Source organism: Danio rerio, chromosome 19, assembly GCF_052040795.2.
Source record: "Danio rerio strain M-AB ecotype USA chromosome 19, GRCz13ab, whole genome shotgun sequence".
Lineage (NCBI taxonomy): Eukaryota > Metazoa > Chordata > Actinopteri > Cypriniformes > Danionidae > Danio > Danio rerio.
The window spans coordinates 12,571,289-12,592,500 of record NC_141039.2 but is presented as its reverse complement, the minus strand read 5'-3'; the positions used below and the strand labels follow the sequence as shown (position 1 = coordinate 12,592,500).

Below are 21,212 nucleotides of genomic sequence, written 5' to 3'. Positions count from 1 at the left end.
TAATCACTTAAAAGTTTAATTTACTTAAAGTTGAAATAGAAATAGAATTATGCAAAAGTATTGTAATTAGGCTTGGGCGGTATTTCGGTATTATGGTATACCGCGGGATCTAAAAATAGCAACGGTGTCAGTTTCAATACCGTTATACCGTCATAAAATATTAAATATCCTTTATTTAATGCCTACAAAAACGTATGTGTGGTTGTCATCACGGGACTGTGGAGGAGAGAGAGAGAGGAAGAGGGAGAGGGAGAGGTGATGTGACGTGTCGCGCTTCAAAGTGTCCTGCAGTTTGGCAGTTTCGACTGAACAGAAGGGAGACGTGGTTAATATGAACGAGAGATCTGCATTAGAGCTGAAGATCTTTGCCCGAACCCGGCGAGACCCGAAAAAATCCAAATCCCTGCATTAAAATCCATCCCTGCAAAGGTGAAACAAATGATGATGAAGTAGTAAAAAAAAGCGAATTATTACGGCGGTCAAGCCAGTCACTAGCTCAGAAAGAGCGCATTCCAGCCGCAGGTATTTCGCGGTCGCTCATACACTGCGTATTACGGTAGAGCCCTAAACCGCAAGCTGACAGGTAAAAAGACGAGGCCTCTCGCTACAGTGAAACTGCCGTCATGGAAAATTAAATGGATGTTCCTGACTGGTAGAAGATGAACAAACAATGCAACCCAAAACTTGCAAAATCAGCCAGATCAGAACTCTGTATCTCGACCTGTAGCAGCAGGAAAGGGTGTTCAGCTGCTGGACCCCGTGAGCGCAGGACTGCGCTAAAGCCTGTGGATTTAAATGTTCCTCCATAAACACACGTAGCCTAATCTTGGTGAGTAAAGGGTTTTTCAGTTATAAATAAATATTAATTAAACCATATAATCATAATGTAGACAGAGTATACAGACTAATGGTGGCATTATTCTTTTAATATTCAGCTTCACCGCCGCCTTAATGCCAGATTGTGAAGAGAAGTTGAGAAACAAACCTTGCAGAGCCTTTATCTTAATTTCGTTATTGCCAAAATACCCGTCATCATTTAGAGTTTATTTTAATTTGATTTGTTAAGAAAGATTTTTTTTCATTTGTGTGTTGGCCAATTTAAGGGCTAAGTGCATGTACCTAGACCTATAGAGTGCTGAGATGTTACGATGTTACAGAGGACTTTATTTCTTTGTTCCAACTTTCAAGTGGCATATAGCCTAGTCTACGTTTGTTACGAATAAATGATGTTAAAACATATAAATGACTCATTCTTGAAAATGCAATAGAGCTGTGTGCATGAGCACATTTGAATAATGTCGGGCTGTGAACAGGTTCGCGCTGTATAAAGCTGTCAATCAAACTGTACCTGTCGGACTCGGGACCTATCGGGTATAATTTTTATTGCCCGATTACAGCTCTGCATTCCCGCTGCAGTACCGCGGGAGCCGGCCAGATTTCTTATGGTGTAGGAGTAAATTTCTGAATAAATCGCGGGAGAGATGTGCGTGTGTGTATGTGTGCGTGTGTGTGAGAGAGAGAGAGAGAGAGAGAGAGAGAGAGAAGAGAGGTGCTGTGCGTCGCTTCTCTCTCTCTCTCTCTCTCTCTCTCTCTCTCTCTCTCTCACGTAGTGGAAACGTCAAAAGGCACGGATATATCAATTATGAAAATGTATTTATCAGAAAATGCTTACCAAATGTTTATTAAAAATACCTTAAATGTTTAGTTTACAACACTTATAGTTCTGTTTTACCAGTTGTTTTGTATTATAGAACTTAATAACTAATTTCATGAGTTTCTTTAAACATATGCTTTTAAATGAAGAGTCATAATTTAATATGGAAATTATTAATAAAATTACTTTGCCTTCCAATCATATTTATTTTCATAGATATTGTTATAAAGAGGGAGTTGTCCAACATTTATGTAACTTTTTAATAAGAACATTTGTGTACCTTCATTTCAATTGTACCATAAAAGGTACAGAGCAGTATCATAAGAGGTATTTTCTGTAACATTTACAAAGATACAAAACTGTTACTTAAGGAACATTATGTGTACCACTGTAAACTTTTTTTTCTGGGAGTGTACTCATAAATATCAGCACCTTATGTGATCCATTTATTTATTTTATTTTTAAAAATGCTGTTAGACTAACTGGAACTTGTCACAGCACTTGCTTATTGTTGCTCTTATGTTGGTCTGATTGCTTCTATTGTTCACCTCATTTGTAAATTGCCTGAAATAAAGCATCTAATGATTAAATGTAAAAGTAAATCCACATGATTCATTTCAACTCAAAACAATGAGAACAAACAGAATCAACAAAAGCATTTACCACTGATTAGTATGTGATTAAATAGTTTATAATTTCTCCTTATGAATAAAATGTTTTTATGTCTGTAACCCCCCTGCCGCACTAAGCTAATATATAATCTTTCAGAATAGTAAGAGAGCATTTCTTTTTTTTTCATAAATGTCTGTTTAACGGAGAGATTTTTTCAACACTAAAAATAATCTAAACATAATAGTTTTAATAACTCATTTCTAATAAATGATTTATTTTACATTTGCCATGATGACAGTAAATAATATTTTACTAGACATTTTTCAAGACACTTCTATACAGCTTAAAGTGACAATTAAAGGCTTAATAGGTTAATTAGGTTAACTAGACAGGTTAGAGTAATTAGGCAGGTTATTGTATAATGATGCTTTGTTCTGTTTGGGGAAATAAATGGCTTAAAGGGGCTAATAATTTTGTCCTTCAAATGGATTTAAAAAAAATTCAAAAACTGCTTTTACTCTAGCTGAAATAAAAAATAAGACTTTCTCCAGAAGAAAAATGTTATCAGACAATGTGAAAATGTCTTTGCTCTGTTAAACATCATTTGGGAAATATTTAAAAAAGAAAAAAATTAAAAGGGGGGCTAAAAATTCTTAGTATATATTCACAGGAAGTGATGGAGAAGCTCTAATAACACTTTTGTGTGCCCAAAATGTTTTTCAAATTTACTTTGTTCACCTATGTCCTAAATGTGCACACTAACCTACCAAGAGAGAGAATACACACAGTAGGTGAACAAAGTGCTATTTACAGGGTTTTTTGCCACACAATAGGGTTGTTGGAGCTTCATATGGTTACAGTTGAGCCAATGTTATGTCAATGTTTTGACTACGCTTCAAAGATTTCGAGACTGTTGCTGTTTATAGAGGAAGAGAGAGCTCTTGGATTTCATCTAAAATATCTTAATTTGTTTAAAAGATGAACAAATGTCATATGAAATTGGAATTTTCATTTTTGAGTGACCAAATTTTTTAATGCTCAAAAGAAGAGGATGAAGTTTAAAAAAATAAATAAATAAAGATTACTTGTTAGGAATTATCAGCTATAATACTGAGGCCTGACAGTTACAGTGTTCTTCACCAGTGGGTTTCGAGCGCTCATCCACAGTTTTCCACCCTTGTGTTAGATGGGGAAAAAAGAAAGCTTGTCTTTTCAGTTTAAAAGATTATATTCGGTCAACATTAACTATTCTCTTGTCTTGCAGAGGGCGGCACGATGGTATCTGGTATACGTGAGCCCAAAGGCATGTGGTAAAGGTAAATTGGGTAAGCTAAATTGTCCGTAGTTCATGTGTGTGAATAAGAGTGTATGGGTGTTTCCCAGTGATAGGTTGGAGCTGATAGGGCATCCGCAGCATAAAACATATGCTGGATAAGTTGGCGGGTCATTCCACTGTGGAGATACCGGATTATTAAAAAGGATTAATTAGGACCATCTTACTTCCTTAAAGAGCAAAAGGAGTAATTTCATGGAATGCTTTGTTTACTCTTTTTCCAAGCTTCCAAAAAAGCATCATAACAGCGACTTCTACACAAAAATTCAATGAGATAACTTTGCATGAAGAACAAACAGAAAATGCGTTCACTTTTAACTGATAAAACTGCACTCAATTATGAAGCCCATTTTAATTGTAAGAGATTACTTTTTAGAAATTGCAGTTCCGGATAATTTGTTATTTAGGGAACTATAGTTTGTTGTATTCTTCAGATAAACATGCTTCTTTTACAGATCACAAAGTAAACCGCTGACCTAAACCTAACCTTACTGTTTTTTTAACAACTAAAACAAGAGAAATGTTATCTGCAGACCTGTAGCTTTACCTTGATTTTACATTGCTTTTATCACAATTCTGGAACCATGCTTCGGCAAACTCTAACCTGAGAGCTCTGTATCACAAGTACAACACCATACGAACTGAGTGAACTAACGAACAAACCAACCACATAAGAAAAGCTATCCAAATGGGAATAGACAGGTGAGTAAAACCGTGTTCAATTACAAATCAGACAATGCTTTGTGTTGTTTATTTGGTGTTGAGCAAAGATCTGCACACACAAAAAAAAACAAGTATTCATAAATAATATGTCCCTGCAAGTATAGCATTAATGAAGCATTCATTTATCAACAAACTGCAGTCAAACATATGTATTTTCCAATGACACTTTTTTTTTTTTGCCATACACTGTTATTCCGAGAAATCATGGATGATGCCATCATGATAAACAAACAGCCCAGCTCTAGAAGTCATGCAGCTGGTCTTGTTTGTCAGAGCTTGATTTAGCAAAGTGACATATTCCTGTTCAGCCAAAGTAAGCAACGATCCCTCATACCTGTGAAGGTGTAAACAGTACAGGTACGTTTGAGGTGAAGTGATCATTTTGACACAAAAGTTTAGCGTAACCAATATGGTTATTACCTTTATTTTGACTGTGAAATGGAATATCGGGATAAGAATTGGTCCCCACACATATGCTGCAACACTTGTGCAACAAATCTTCCTCAGTGGTTGAACAAGAAGAGAAAATCCATGCCTTGTGCAGTGCCATCGATTTGGAGAAAGCCGACGATGAGTATTGCTAGCAGTTTTTACAAGGGCACTGACACAATGTAGAATTGCCATCCTCCTTAGAATTACTACAAGGTTTTCTTCAGAACTTCAACAATATGTTCCACATACTGTAGGAAAGTCCTATTGGTTTGGAATAACATGAAGGCCAATAAAGAATTTTCAGTGATGGCTGAACACTAGCTTTATGATGTCTCCTCAAGAACCCCTTGTGTAAGCCTATTCAAGCACTATGAACGGCTCGCATTTTAGGCAGGAGAATAAATAAACTCTCTCTGTACAGCCTTATTTGGTGCATCAGCAACTTCACGCAGAGGTGCACAGCAGTTTTTCATCTCCAGCCATTCAAAGAGGGATTTGAATGTGTGTACTAATACATGCACTATATTTGACCAGGGGAAAGTCTGCCTGCATCACCACTCCAGCTTAACAATAAACAAATAAATTATTCAAGGTGTGCGTTTTTCTTTTAGATTTCCCTAAATATTTCACCCCACATGACAAGTTTATTTATTTGAGATTTATTTAGACATACTGAAGACTGTACACCAGAAATGCAAAATAAGAAACTAAAAAGTATACCTGGTTATTTTGCTTTGCTATTTGAGCCAAGTAGGACATGCTACTGTATTTCTATCAAATTGTCGAGTTTTGGGTTGAGGACAGGGTCTTGGATTGAAGTACAGGGGGTACGAGCTGTATTTGTTGGTCAGTAATGCCGTTTTCTTTAACCAACAGTAAATGCTGATTCAGAAAGTCGCCCTACTTGGCAAACTCACTGACAGAAGCATACTACTGTAGCATTTTAAGTATGCAGTCTGTAAGATATTAAATATAAATTGCCGGATAGTCTGCAGTTTTACAATAATAAATAATTCAAAAGTATAATTCAAAGTGCTGTAATACCAAGCTTCATAAAAGAGTGAAAGATAAGAAAAAAATAGCGCACTAACAGAAATATCTTGCAAAATATATATGAATGAATGTCTAATATCGAATTCATTTTGTTTTTAATTGTTAAATATTAATGTCCATGATGCAGCAAGTCCAGAAGCATTAGTGTACGCCATGATTTTGTACGAGATTCATTTTATTCTTTGAAAGTGGTCACTAATGCATATTTTCTCATGAATATTGGCTAGAACCTGGAAACAGTACTCCATACTGTAGGTCATGTCTTAAGTGGATATCTTTATATATATCGAAAATAGGATGTCTTTTTGCAGGATATATACACTACCTGAAAAAAAAAAAAAGTCTCGCATATCCAAGCTTTAGGAATAACAATTAACAACTTGACTTCTATTTGATCATTTAGTATCAGAAGTGGCTTATATGAAAGGCAAAGGCCTCTAGATTACGCTTATTTTACCAAAATAAAATATGATCATGCCTTGATTTTGAATTATATAATTAGAACAGTAAGGTCTGACTTTGTTTAGACAAAAGTCTTGTCACTTCACTGAAATAAGGCACAGTATAGAATATAAAGTCATGGTGCAGTGGGAAAAAAATGCTATTGTGTATGGCTCCCATGAACTTGGAGGACTGCATTCATACATCTCTGCAACGACTCTAATAACTTAATAAATTGATCTGGATTGGCAAAGAAAGTGTTCTTCAGGACTCTCAGACTTCATCCAGATTCTTAGGATTTATCTTCAATGCCTTCTCCTCCTCCATCTTACCCCAGACATGCTCAATATTGTTCATGTCTGGTGACTGGGCTGGCCAATCCTGAAGCACATTGACCTTTCAGGAACTTTGATGTGGAGGCTGAAGTATGAGAAGGAGCGCTATTCTCCTAAAGATTTTGCCCTCTCCTGTAGTTTGTAATGTAATGGGCAGGACAAATTTTTGAAACCTCAGGCTGCTGATGTCTCTACAGATATTTTGCACGCCCCCCCCACTGAATGTAACCCCATAGCATGATTTTTCCTTCACCAAACTTGACTGATTTCTGTGAGAATCTTGGGTCTATGTGGGTTCCAGTAGAACTTTCGCAGTATTTGTGATGATTGGGATGCAGTTCAACAGGTCTACCTTCTGCTACTTTTCCAAATTATCAACTAGAAGTCAAGTTATTATTTGTTGCTCCTACAACTGGGATCGACGACAAGACTTTTGTCAGGGAGTGTATATGAAAATCAAAATTTCATGTTGTTCGAACTAGTTTAGTCCTGTTGAGTACTCTTTTATAATTAAATTATATCATTTCAGTTATATTTGGGTAATATTTCATTTATGTTTTTTTTATTTTTATTTTTTATAAAAGCCTCAAATAGGGGGCAAATTACTTCCCTACTTCTTTAACATTACATTGTTTAAAATTCACTTTATTGTATAACATTTTTTTACATAAATCTCCTGTCAATTATGTTACCATACTTTGCATTTCAAGTTTTTTTTTCCTTTTTCTAATTCAAGTTTATGGCACTTTTGACAATAACTATTTTCAAAGCAGCTTTACAAAGTGCGCAAATTATTGCATTACAATCAAAATCAATAAAGTTACAGTTATTAGTTACTATAACTTTATTAGTTACTAATAACTTCAACTAATTAACTAGTCACTAATAGCTTTTAACAGATAAAGTTATGTATAAACATAATTAACCTGCAGTTATATAGTGTATAGTTGATGTCTATGTGTACATGTTCAATGCAGTTCAATTGTGTATTAAGTGTATGTGTTGTTCTCGAAGTCTTCGGTGACTTGCGGGAAGGCAACGCAGTGGTGCAGTAGGTAGTGCTGTCGCCTCACAGCAAGAAGGTCGCTGGTTCGAACTTCGGCTCGGCTCAGTTGGCGTTTCTGTGTGGAGTTTGCATGTTCTCCCTACATTCACGTTCCTCCAGTCCAAAGACATGTGGTACAGGTGAATTAAGTAGGCTAAATTGTCCGTAGTGTATGAGTGTGTATGGATGTTTCCCAGAGATGGGTTGTGGCTGGAAGGGAATCTGCTGCGTAAAAACGTGCTGTTGGCGGTTTATTTCACTGTGGTGACCCCGGATAAATGCCAAATAAATAAATGCCAAAACGAGAATGAATGAATGAATAAACTTGTTGGAGATGAGAAATTATCTCCCACAACTGTTTCAGATACATAAAAAGATGTCATAATTAAGAAATAATGGTTTGGCAAGAACTGAATAATTACATTTTTGTTTTCTGTAGGATACTGAAAGACATTTCTGTTAGTGAACTGTTTTTTTTTCTTCTTATCTTTCCCCCATTGAAGCTTAGTAGTGTCTAAATCAAACTCAATCCAGACATTTAGTATAGACTGACCTATAGGAAAGTTTAGTTTCAGAAACTGGTAATGTTTTTGGGAGCATGACGAATGAGATGGTTCTGTTGTGTCTCTCGAGTCCCCTTTCAAAAGGATGAGTACAATAAACAGCTAGGTGTGAAGAGCAGATCAAAAAGCTGAAGAAAAGAAAACAGGACAAAACAAAGACAAACAAATGGTTTCTTGGCCTAAAGAAATGGAATCGGTGTGGTTGCGGTGAAAGAAAGCTGAGGTAAACATTGTTTTTTGCTGTTTATGTGGCTTGTGTTTCCCCCCAAAGCAGAGCTGAGAGACGGACTGATCAACTGATCTGATAAAAGGCCACTCTGAGAGCTTATTAAAGGCCACGTCCTAAAGAGATAAAAGAGCGATGTGAGTGGCGGTGGACCACAGCCATCAGACCCTGTGACAGAGCAATAAAGCCCAACAGCACAGTTTAATGAGTGCGAGGTGTGAAGAGGACTGGGTCACCATCGCTTACATCGTTAAAGGTGAAGTATGTACGTTTTAGCTCACTTTAAAAAAAAAATAAAATACAGAGCACATCCCAAAATGTTTCCTTAACAACTCTATTGTGAGCGAGTTGCTTCTTTTATACTGTACAGGTCAATTTACTGCACTGAAAAAAAGATTTAGTACGTTTTTTTTTTTTTTTTTTTTAAGGTAAGCGGGCGTAAACATTTTATACGGGCTGCAAATTAAATTTAGTAATGTTCAAGTTATTTTGTTTAAGTTCAGTTTATATAAACGTTACTTTTATCAACTTTTTAAAGTGTACTTGCATGATGCATTGCTTGAATTTTGGACAATGTTCAGTTATATGCCTAAATATCTTTCCATATAGCAATGCTAGTTTTAAAGCTCTTATTGCAACTGCAAAACCTCTCTCTCTTAAATAATAAAATAATTTAAAATGTATTTTAAATCTAAATTTGATGGATTTTTTAACATCTGGTAAGGAACTGTACATTACAAGTAATAATGTGATTAATGTTCAAATAAAAAACCTTCAGGGTTTATAATCTTGTTTGTGCCCTGCATTACATCTTACCTTACCAATTACAATTTTTCCCAACAATAATATAAACAATAATATAAAATAAATAATATAAAGTATGAAATATATAAAAATGTTAGACAGTAATACAAGTTCTGAATAACATGACAGTAGTTAATGTTGACAGAATATAATATTTTAAACTAGACATGCAAGCTTTTTTTTCCCCTATCTAACACAAGGGTGGAAAAACTGTGGATAAGAGCTTGAAACCCACAGGCGAAGAACACTGTAACTGTCAGGCTTAGGTGTTATGGGTCTTATTAATAAATGTTAAAGTCTAAAATCATATATTTATGATAAACAAGCTAAACAAAAAATTAAAAAACTGTAATACAAAAGTCCCTTCTCCTTTAACAATAAACAAAAAACAAGACAAAACTACACAAGACAAAATACAACCAAACAAGCAGCAATCAAAATATAAACACAAAGCTAAACTATTAAAGCAATAAACAAAAAAACATAAAACCAACATAATCAAACAAAAAACACAAAAACAAACCAAACATAAACTAACATTGCGAACAAAATAAAACAAACACAAAACTAAACCAAATCAAAGAAAAATCTAATAAAATAAATTAAAACTACAATAATCAAAAGCTAACTAAAAAAGAGAGTAAGATAAAGGAAATATAAATCAAAAAAGCAACTAAGCAAAAAAACAAAAAAAAAAACATTAATAATAATAAAAACACAAAAAACGGTAAAATAAAAAGATGGTAAACTAAATCCTGTTATATTTGTCATGTACTATTTGCAGAGTAGTTTAATTCTGAAAATAAAAAGAAATTTTCTTGTTCATAAGGGATACCTATTCTACGTTTATCTCCTGACTACGTAGTGTGTTGAGGCATGTGAAGTTAAAGAACACAGGCAAGAATAACATATACAAGCCTGTTTGTCAGCTAGAAATACTCTACATGGCCACAGTTAATCAACCTTCAAGAATTCATAAAACAAAGCATGGAATATTTTTGATAGCTTCAGACATACTGTACATACAGATGAAATCCGAATTATTAGCCCCCCTGTTTATTTTTTCCCCAATTTCTGTTTAATGAAGAGAAGATTTTCAACACATTTCTGAACAAAAGTTTTAGTAACTCATTTCGAATAACGGATTTATTTTATCTTTGCCAGGATGACAGTAAATTATATTTTACTAGATATTTTTTAAGACACTTCTATACAGCTTAAAGTGACATTTAAACGCTTAACTAGGTCAATTAGGTTGACTAGGCAGGTAAGAGTAATTAGGCAAGCTATTATATAACAATGGTTTGTTTTAGAGATCTGCGCGGGACTAAATTTTGAATCCCGCTCCAGCCCTCTCCCGCCAGGTTTTAGCCCAAACCCAATCGTTGCCCCTTATATTTAGCATTTGTAGTCCCGCTGCCCGACCTAACCCATTTTCTACCCGCTGCAACCGTTCCCGCTAACGAGTGGGGGGAGGAGAACAAAACTGAAAACCACCCAGCTATACAGAGTCCAGACAGCCTATAAAAAGCTGTCTGTATACGCACACACACACACACACACACACACACACACACACACACACACACACACACACACACACACACACACACACACACACACACACACACACACACACAACAAACAAGCTAAACGCAGCATCACGTTGTCTCATTCACACATATACATACGGGTGCTCGCTCGCTCGGGAGTCGGAAGCGATATTGTTAGACCGCCCGCTCCCGTCCAAAATTAAACCAGTTACCGACCGCTCCTGCGCTTTATTCGGAAATCTAGCTTGTTCTGTAGACTATCAAAATTTAAATTCGCTTAAAGGGGCTAATAATTTTGACCTTAAAATGTTTTTTTAAAAATAATTCAAACTGTTTTATTCTAGCCAAAATAAAACAAATTAGACTTTTTTCCAGAAGAAAATATATTATCAGACATGCTGTGAAAATTTCCTTGCTCTGTTAAACCTCATTTGGCAAAAAAAAAAAAAAAAAAAAAATTCAAAGGGGGGCTAATATTTCTGACTTTAATTGTATGTCAATGCACAGCAGTAAATCAGGAGTTACCTCTGTAGACATATCTCTGCATGAACAATAAAGTCTTGTCATCTTCAAAACCTCCACTAAGCAATTTATTCTGACCAAGAGAATTCCACAACATCATAAAGGCCATATCAGCGGACAATCAAAGACAGCAGCAGGACTTACAACAGAAGGCAATCTAAAGTGCTGTGTAAGTGTCTGTAGCTGAGAGGATGTGTTACAGTCAGTGGCATGAAAACTCCACCAACAAACAGTCTGAGAAACAGAGTGTTTGGCATAAAGCAGTCAACAAACACGCTGCTATCCTGCACTGCTTCTCCTGACAGATGCACACTGGGCAACTTCCTTTTGTGGGAGCATTCGATTCACCCAACACTTCACTCCAGCATCATAACTACAGGAACGCACAACTTAATGAATGCTTTGTCCACAGCCTGTGGATACAAAGCAGCTTGCGGCTCAGTAAACACATATATAAAATGAGAGTTGGGTGCAATTGCAGGGCGGCAGGGAGACAATTCACACAACTAAATAAGGCACTGAGGGTTTTGCCAACTCCAAATACCAGGCAATGGACCTTATAAGGCCAGTTGTGGGAGTCAGCACTTTCCCTCCCATTGCGATTCATTATTTAACTGATGGACAACAAAATACTGTCACAAAAGGCTCAGTTTGAAATGACTAACAATGCTAAATGGAAAAAAATGGCAATAAAGATGGAAAGTTCTACCATTCATTTTAATCAGTGTAGTGACAAAAAAGGGGGGCAAAAAAAAAAACGTAATAGAATTTAGTCTGTAATTCAAGGCTGACTTCAGAAGATAAATGATTTGTGGTTGTGCTGGTTCACACAGATCTGAATGTGATATGACTGTAGTGCTTGTCACATAAATTATTTTGGGCTCTGTGCGACATTCAGGGAATGGAAACAAGATAACACAGAACAAATAAAGAAAAGTCAGCAATAAAAGACGTTCTTAAAGAGATAGTTTACACAATTTTTTAAAATTCTGTCATCATTAAGGCCAGTGGTTTCTAAAGTGGGGGGAACAACTGTAAAAAAAAACTACTATATTTTACTACTAGAACTACCATATTTTATCCATAACATGCAAAAGATAAAAAATAGTAGCCAACTTTAGAACAAACTGGAGCTGAACACGCTCAAAACAATGAAGATGATAGTGGACATTAGTCCACCTGCAGTCCTTCAGGTTCCTGGGCACCACCATCTCTTCAGGATCTGAAGTGAGACATTCACATAGACTCTATTGTGAAGAAAGCCCAGCAGAGACTGTACTACCCTCATCAGCTGAGGAAGATCAACCTGCCACAGGAGCTGCTAGTACAGTTCTACTCAGCTGTCATCCATTCCATCCTCTGCACTTCAATCACCGTTTGGTTCAGCTCAGCTGCCAAAACCGGCCTTCGTAAACTACAGCGAATAGGCCTGAATCCTGAACGAATCACTGGCACAACCCTTCCTACACTTCAAGATCTGTACTCCACCAGAGTGAGTAAAAGAGCTTGCAAAATCACTCTGGACCCCTCACACCCAGCACACTTCCCATTTGAACTGTTACCGTCCGGTCAGCGCTACAGAGCACAAAAACCGCCAGACACAGGGAAAGTTTCTTTCCTCAGGTCATCTACCTCCTGAACAGTTAACATTCCCCTACTGTGCAATAAAAGTGGGTTATACTTTCTCCATACGCATTTGCACACAGCACCTTATAACTTTAACATTTATAACAAATATGTCCATACAATTCAACATCTAGATTTCTTGACTAACTGTATCTCTATTTAATGTGTCGCATTTTCTCATATTTATTTTGTGTTGTCACTTTACATACACTTGGAAGCTTCTGTAGCCAAAACAAATTCCTTGTGTGTGTAAACACATGTGGCAATAAAACCGATTCTGATTCTGAAAAATAACAACATCTACATGAACAGCCATCAGCTATTTGATCTTTTTTCATTGGAATAAAACCCCTGCTTATGTCATATTATGACACAGAAAAAGTTTCAGTTGCAGAAGATAAATTTACACTCGCTCACTCATTAAAAATAAATACAGGTCACAAAACTAAACATGGAGGATGAGGAATTGGACAAGGATGATTGTTTAATGTTAAAATTAAACAAATGAATAAATTACTATAACAATTATTAGACTGTTGCCTTTTTTGTGCTGTCAGTAAGCTTAAGCTTGTTTAAAGGTCTATATCAGGGGTGTCCAAACTCGGTCCTGGAGAGCCAGTGTGCTGGAGAGTTTATTTCCAACTTCAACCCACCTGCCAGGAAGCTTCTAGTTGGTATGTGTGCTATGAGTTTGAGCAGGTTCAGGTGCGTTTGATTAGGGTTGGAGCTGAACTCTCCAGGACACTGGCCCTCCAGAACAGAGTTTGAACACCCCTGGTCTATATGCTTATTTCACACAGCCGCTTTTTTAAAAAACAAACATGAGCTGCGGTGGGAAGAAACCTAGAAGTATAGGATAAGCACTGTAAACATTGCAACAACATGCTGTGGACTACAAACCTCCAGCTGATGTTGTGATTTCAAAATGCAGATATGGTGTAAACATCACTTTAATATATTTTAGTTAAGTTTAATTTAATTAATACATAAAACAATAATTATTTGTAGCCTATCGTTTCAACCACCTGACCCGCATGGCCTTTGTTTTTCCCATAACCAACTCATAAATAAATAAAGATAAGTTACACACAAATTGCCACCTGTCAATCACTTTTTTCTGTGGGACTATGGCATGAATAGGCATTCATTAAAATGGCGTCATCAAACTTGGTTGGTATAAAACGTGCACAACCAACGGGAACCAACCAACAGTATCTGAGGTTTTCACTAATAATACTAAGCACAAGCGTGAAATTAAATGATTGAAGCAGTGTACTGACGCTGTGACATGTTGATAGATTCAAATGACTGAAGAGTAACTTATTAGATAATTAATTAAATAATAACCTTTAACAACTATAGTGAGAAATGATCCAGTGGTACATCCTTGATAAACTGTCGGATGTGCACTGCTCTCTGGGGTTTTGAGCTTAAAGCACCTGCTGACTGCTGGAGCTCAGACACGCTCATACGCTGCACCATGACAGAGAGTGTGTGTGTGTTTGTGTGTGGTCACACTTTTCAGCGGTGTAGTGTGGAAGGAGGGCAATTCAAAAATGTTAGATGAAACGCCAGTGTGGACGTGGATTATTTTCATTCTAACATGCCATTTTAAAACGTATAAGTGTAAACGGGGCCTAAGTGTGTATTTTTTGCAGGCAGGTTGCTGCTGCGACAGGGCGGGGTGGGGCGGAGGATGCCGGCTCAGCATCATGATGTCTATCGGCCATCTGCGATAGATGATGGTATAGTCTATCCACCCAACACTAGAGAGTACGCTTGCCTGGTACAACTTATATAACCTGGTGAGTGATAAAACAATGCAGTCTTCTGTAGCCCGACCTAAGCCCCTTTCACACATACAGACCTTTCCGGAAAATTGCCGGCAATTTTCCGGAAAGGTTGTATGTGTGAACAGGTCCTTTTTGAAAATACCGGTAAATTCGTTCTGGCTATTTTCCGGAAAGAGAAGTTGTAACATTACCGGCAATTTGCCGGAATGCTGCGCTGTGTGAATGCAGAAGGAAGATTCCCGTAATAAGCGCGTGCACGTCTAGAACGTGCTGACGTGAGACGTCTGCTTTAGCCAATCACAACAGTCAGACGCATTTACGTCCGCGCGGTTTGTGAGGATAAAAGCCTTTGAATATTTTTCCAGACACATTTAGCTGCTAGAAGTTAGTCAGATCACGTTTATATGTTCTTCTTAATGCCAACTGTGTAAATAATCATCGATGAGATACTTATGATAAGCCGTTGTTTGTTTACCTTCAAGCTTTGCGTGCGCCTATGAGCGCCTGCACACGCACATATTATGAACATCTCGACATGCGAAAGTGATCCTGCGAAAGTTGTTTACAATATTGATCATCCAGAGAGTTTGTAATTTAGTCAAATGTTTACAAATACAAGCGCAGCCGTTTAAAGCTCATTTGTGGTGAATGATGTCAGAATTTACCGGTATTTTGGAATGGATGTGTGAATGCTCTTTTCCGGAAAATTTCCGTAACGTCCTCGCCTGTGTGAACAGCGCTTTTTTCAATATACCGGTAAAGTCTTTCCGGAAATTTTCCAGATATTTACCGGTATCACTGTGTGAAAGGGGCTCTAGTGTTGTCTGTAATAGTGTTGTACACGGTACTAAAAGGAAATACTTACAGGTTTCTTCCCACTGCAGCCTCGATTTTGCTTTTAAAATGCTGGCTGTGTGAAATCAGTCTATTGTTGTGTGTGTATGATGTTGCATAAAACATTTGTATATTTACCACCAGCTTAGAAGACGTAGTGGAGGTGGCAAGTCACTAGCATTGTTATTTTGAGTGTCATATGTTAAAATGTTTGGAAAAATCTGATTTCAACACAGCAATGATTGTGTTTTTTCTTTCAAGATATCTAAATGTTTTAGTACATCAATTATTATTATTTCAGGTAATGTATGAGTCAACATAAAAATGGAAAAATGTGAAAACAGTGTAATATGCATGCCACATTTGTATGATCTGGTAAACACAAACTGAGTCACAGAATACACTAAAATCATTCATTCATTTTCTTTTCAGCTTAGTCCCTTTATTAATCAGGGGTCGCCACAGCAGAATGAACCGCCACACTAAAATCATAGAAGACAAAAAGTTGATATCTTAAAATAGTAAGGCAACTTGCTGCACAGCTTTTGTAGAACTCAAATCAAGTCGAGTGCATTATTTGGGTTAAAAGTTGAATCAACTCAAAACAAGCTCTGCCACAAGATGCCTTACAATTTGTTAGTGCAGTGAGCATGCACATGAAGTCATTCTTTAGTGTGCTGCATATAGACATAAAGATAATGGCGACTACACGTATATCTAAAAATATCTGATATGAATATAACTTTTAATGCATCTCCGCTGGTCGTCTAGACTCTAGATTATACAGTATTAACAGGTTTTGTTTCAGTAGTGCTAAAAAATTTAGCAGAGCCTGGAGCACAAACACGGCTCTGTAATTTACCAATGTTCTTGTTACCGGTTATGTGCGTGTTATTGTCTTATTTGGTCTTCAACAGAAAAAGAAGCTCTAACTAGTTTGAAACCACTTGAGGGTGAGTAAATAATGAGCAAAAAACATTTTTTTGGGTGAACCAATGTATGCCTGGATGTTTCAGACCTCAGCTGTTCCCTGTTTAAAGGGATAGTTCAGAACTAAAAAAAAATATTTGTTCACCCTCAGGCCATTCAAGAGGTTTTCGCAATGTAAAAACCATTTACATTTAGGCATTTGGAAGAAATTTAAATAAAAAGTGATTTGCATTATATTAAAATGTACACACTTTATCAGTCCCTGCTTTACCTGGGAATGGAATACATAACCTTGGCACTGAAAGCACGATTTTTTCCTATTTAAACTACAGGAAGGCTTGAGTTTGAAGCCTTGAAATGAGTTTTGTTGGAAGTTGATTTTGATTATTTATTTAATAGTGATTAAAGAAATCTCATCCACAAATTCTGATGGGCTGTGATGTCACATGATCAATTTTTTTCACGTCTTAACATCAATTTATCATGTAATAAACAATAAATATACAGTTTTTAAACAACATTTTAGAGCGCAGAAACAGAGTTAAAAAAGAAACTGGTAGAATTGAATGACATTATAATATTGGAAGAATAAGTAACTTTGAAGGAATATGTACTTATACTGAATTTGCCTTGCTTATCAGGGCTATTTTTCATATTACAAGCTTAGAGCTAAACCATAAGCAACATAATCAATATTTCATGTAAATCTACATATTGATTTAGTGAAGAAAAACAAACATTATATAAAAAAATATGCAGTCAGCAAATCACTGTCGCTAAATAAACACTCCAAGATAATATGACAGGTAGATATCTAAAAACCCCAACAGAGAGGCTTGAATTATTTTATTATGTGGTGAGCTGAAATGGTTTTATTATATAATTAGGTTTGGTTTATGACGTTTGAAATGACTTTATCATGTAAGAAGATGATACAGAGTGTGAAGTGATATGAGAGGCACTTAACTGATTTAATCCAGGATATAACATTTGACCAATCAGAATGAACTATTTCCAGGGAGATGTTTAATATTCCATTGAAAAGTGGTTGTTTTTTATTAATACTATTTATTTAGGTGAAAGTTAAATTAAAAACATTCATTCATTAATTTTCCTTCAGCTTAGTCTCTATTTCAGAGGTCACCAAAGCGGAATGAAACGCCAACTATTCCAGCATAGGTTTTGCACAGCGGATGCCTTTCCAGCCACAACCCAGTACTGGGAAACACCCATATACTCTCACATTCACTCACTCATATACAACAAGCAATTTAGTTTATTCAATTCACCTATGCTGCATGTCTTTGGACTATTGGAAACCCACACAAACACAGGAAGAACATGCAAACACAAAGAAATGCCAACTGGTTCAACTTTAAAACATTTTTCTTATAATAAATGAATCTGACAAATGCAATGTATAATATGTTACCCAAATATACTGATTTGCATGAGTTTTTAACACTGACGATAATAAGAAATGTTTCAAACCACAAGTAAAAATGATTTCTAAATGATCATGTGTGTCACAATCTCCAGCAAATTAATTCTTGCGGATTAATGGAGATATACACACACACCACACTAAAGAAATCCCAGCATGCACCTCGCACACACCGGTTCTTGTTTTCCACTAATTGCAAACACGCACAGCTGAAGCTGTTCATGGACTGATTCAAGGACTATATAAACAGCACACACACTCATCTGGGCAGTCTTATAAACTGTTTTCGACGCGTTTCCCTTGCTTTGCCTTTAGGGACGCTCAAAATAATTGATTACCCTTTAACCGAAAGGGTGCGTTTTAACTGGAGATATGGTAACACGTGCAACCACATGTGCCTACAGACGTGTTTTGAAAATTCAGCTTTGAAATCACAGGAAAAATTTATTTATAACTGTAATAATGTTTTAAACACTACATTTAGTGAATTATTTTTTTTTAAAAGGCTATTTTTATTCAGCATAGAAGACCATTGAAGAGACAAACTTTGCAATTGTGTATGCATATTTCATATATCCTTTCTACTTTATATTGCCTCTACCCAAAAGCAGAGGCAGAATTCAATTAAAAAATACATAAGCATAAGCATATGCAAATAACCCTGTTTGCATACACACAGGTTTACAGACGTACAGCAATACAGGCTCTATCAGCACAGATGTTTAAACACACACACAAACACATACACGCACAGAGTGCGAGAAGGCAGCAACCCTTTTCCCATCACACTGGCATGTTGCCAGTGGCAGCTCCCCGCTTGTGCCATCAAATCTGTGCGGGTGAATGGACACACACACACACACACACACACACACACACACACACACACACACACACACACACACACACACACACACACACACACACACACACACACACACACACACACACACACACACACACACACACACACACACACACACACACAGCACAAATGTTGAAAACAGAGAAGAGGATGGCATCTCACAGTATGAGACACTACCAAACACACTAAGTCACAATGACAGGATGTGTTTTTACAGCACACACACTGCAGCTCTCAAAAGGTTATGCAAGATAATACGCCTCTCACACACATACAGTGCATCTTATAGTCACCATGAAACATTACCTAATTACTATTTTGGTCTTATTCATTTGTTTCGAACACTGTAGCTCGTTTACTAAATTGTGCTGTGCAATCGAATAGATAGCAAAGGAACAAATACATAAATACATTTGAAAAGATCCACTAAACCAGTTAACGTATATGTAAGACTATGTTTGATTCCTGTAGCTTAGCAACAGTGTTTTATAAACCAGTTGAGCAGAAAGTCTGAACCAGCAGACATCAAGGTGTGACTGTGCTGCCACTTATCACTTCCCATGATCCTCTAATACAGCTGAGGATTCTGTACTTGCTCACTGGAAACAGACTGAGCAGATGTAAAAATGTCAAAGTAGTCATAACAGTAACGTTTGTTTTTAAGAAATCTTATTTCAGTTTCCTCCTAAATGGAGAAGTCCTGCATGCTTCACCAGAACGAAGTCTGCCATTTCACAATAAGCCCAAGTTAGAATATTTAAAGGGCACATAGTTTAACCCTTTTTAATGATTTAATATTAATATTATTGTTCTTCTGAGTGTGCCAGTTTAGGTTCAGTTTAACACACGGTTCAGATGTTTTTATTATAATGCGTTCAAAAGTGTCATGTTGGTAGCGTTTACACACAGTTTGCTGTTTTAGGGGCATGTTGCTTCACAGTTTCGGCTTCCTGGCCAATGTAACAAGGGGGCGGAGCCAAGAGCTCCCACGCTCTGTCTTTGCAACAGACAGCCTGACAGACAAAGAGAGAGAGAAGCTAAGCTGGAATGAGCATTCAGCCATACATGTACAACTCGGGACACAGACCAAGCAGAGAGTACAAAATCATTTATGTCTTTGTATAGTCTCCGTGTACAAGTGCCGTTATAAATGTATAACACAATAAGTTTATAAGTTATAGGTAGTAAAGGCAAACAGTCAAATATGCAGAGTCATTGTACCTGGTTGCACAATTTAATATATGAACTTATCTTTGTACACTGCTAAAACTCGTTACCGGAGAGTAATAGATTCAAAAGACGAAAGTTGGGGAATATATCATTAGATATAGACAACAAGATGAATTAAATATCCTTTTTAACAGATATAGTGAGATTAAATCCAGTGGTAGATCCTTGATCACCGTCTGACGTGTGCAGATCTCACATGAGTTTCTGTGCTCAAAGTACCCACTGACTGCCTGGAGCTCTGACATCCGCATCCGCCATGTGTGGTCACGTGATGTGCATTTTCAGCAGTGTAGTATGGATGGAGATCTTTTCAGAAACACTAGGTAAAATGCCAGTGTGGACACTGATCGTTTTCATTCTAAAAATGCTACGAGTGTATACGGGGCCTTAGCCCTTCCACTCCCTCTAGCTCTTAGCTTTTGTGTGTTCATGTGAAGAAGTAGATGTGTCTCAATTGTTTTTTGGTTGGATGCGTAAAGGTAAGTGCAAGATAGACTCGCAAATGAAGATTGTTTTGGGGACCACAGTACAAACGAAAGGGTAAAGGGAATTTTTAAGCCAGGATCATTGGAAATATGTGCCCAGGGCTACATTTTTGAGAACCGAAAAATGGGCTCCCTGGACTACATCTTCTTGCAGTTTCTGTTTTTACTAATCCACTAGAGGCCGCCGTTTACATTTTTTACAATGTCAAACACAGAATGCAATTTGGCATTTTCTCATACGGGCATTACTTGAGGCTGCTGTGTACATTTCTGCCCATCTCAATGTGCTTCTCACATGCTTCAATGAGAGAAGGCGGTGCACTTGTTGTCATGCATAATATATCAGTCTGATATTGTCTAACCCACCTACTCCCTTCCCTAAACCAACCAATAGTGTTTTCGAAAGCAAGCTACAAAACAAAAGCCATCATGGCCATGCGGTTTCACCATGGTATAAAATTCCTTCAGTGCAATTGAACACCAGTTCTGTGCTGTGTTGAGGCAAGTTGAAGCTAAATTGTGCAAGTCAATGCCGCTCAAGGACCTAGTTTGCACACCACTGCCATTAAATATCTTCGAATGAAGCTTTTTTTTAGACAAGTTTCTTAAAACTTTTCCAAAGTAAAACTTAAGCACTTTTCATTTACTCACATTTTGAATGTGTCATTCTTTTTAAATTGATATTAAATTTAATTTCAAAGGGCACAGA

At 36.8% G+C, this 21,212-nt stretch overlaps 1 protein-coding gene across 4 annotated transcripts in view; it reads right to left on the bottom strand.

Annotated features, from left to right (window-relative positions):
* slc66a2 (solute carrier family 66 member 2) overlaps positions 1-21,212 on the bottom strand; it is a 62,723-nt gene that overhangs the window by 6,151 nt on the left and 35,360 nt on the right. The window lies entirely within an intron of this gene.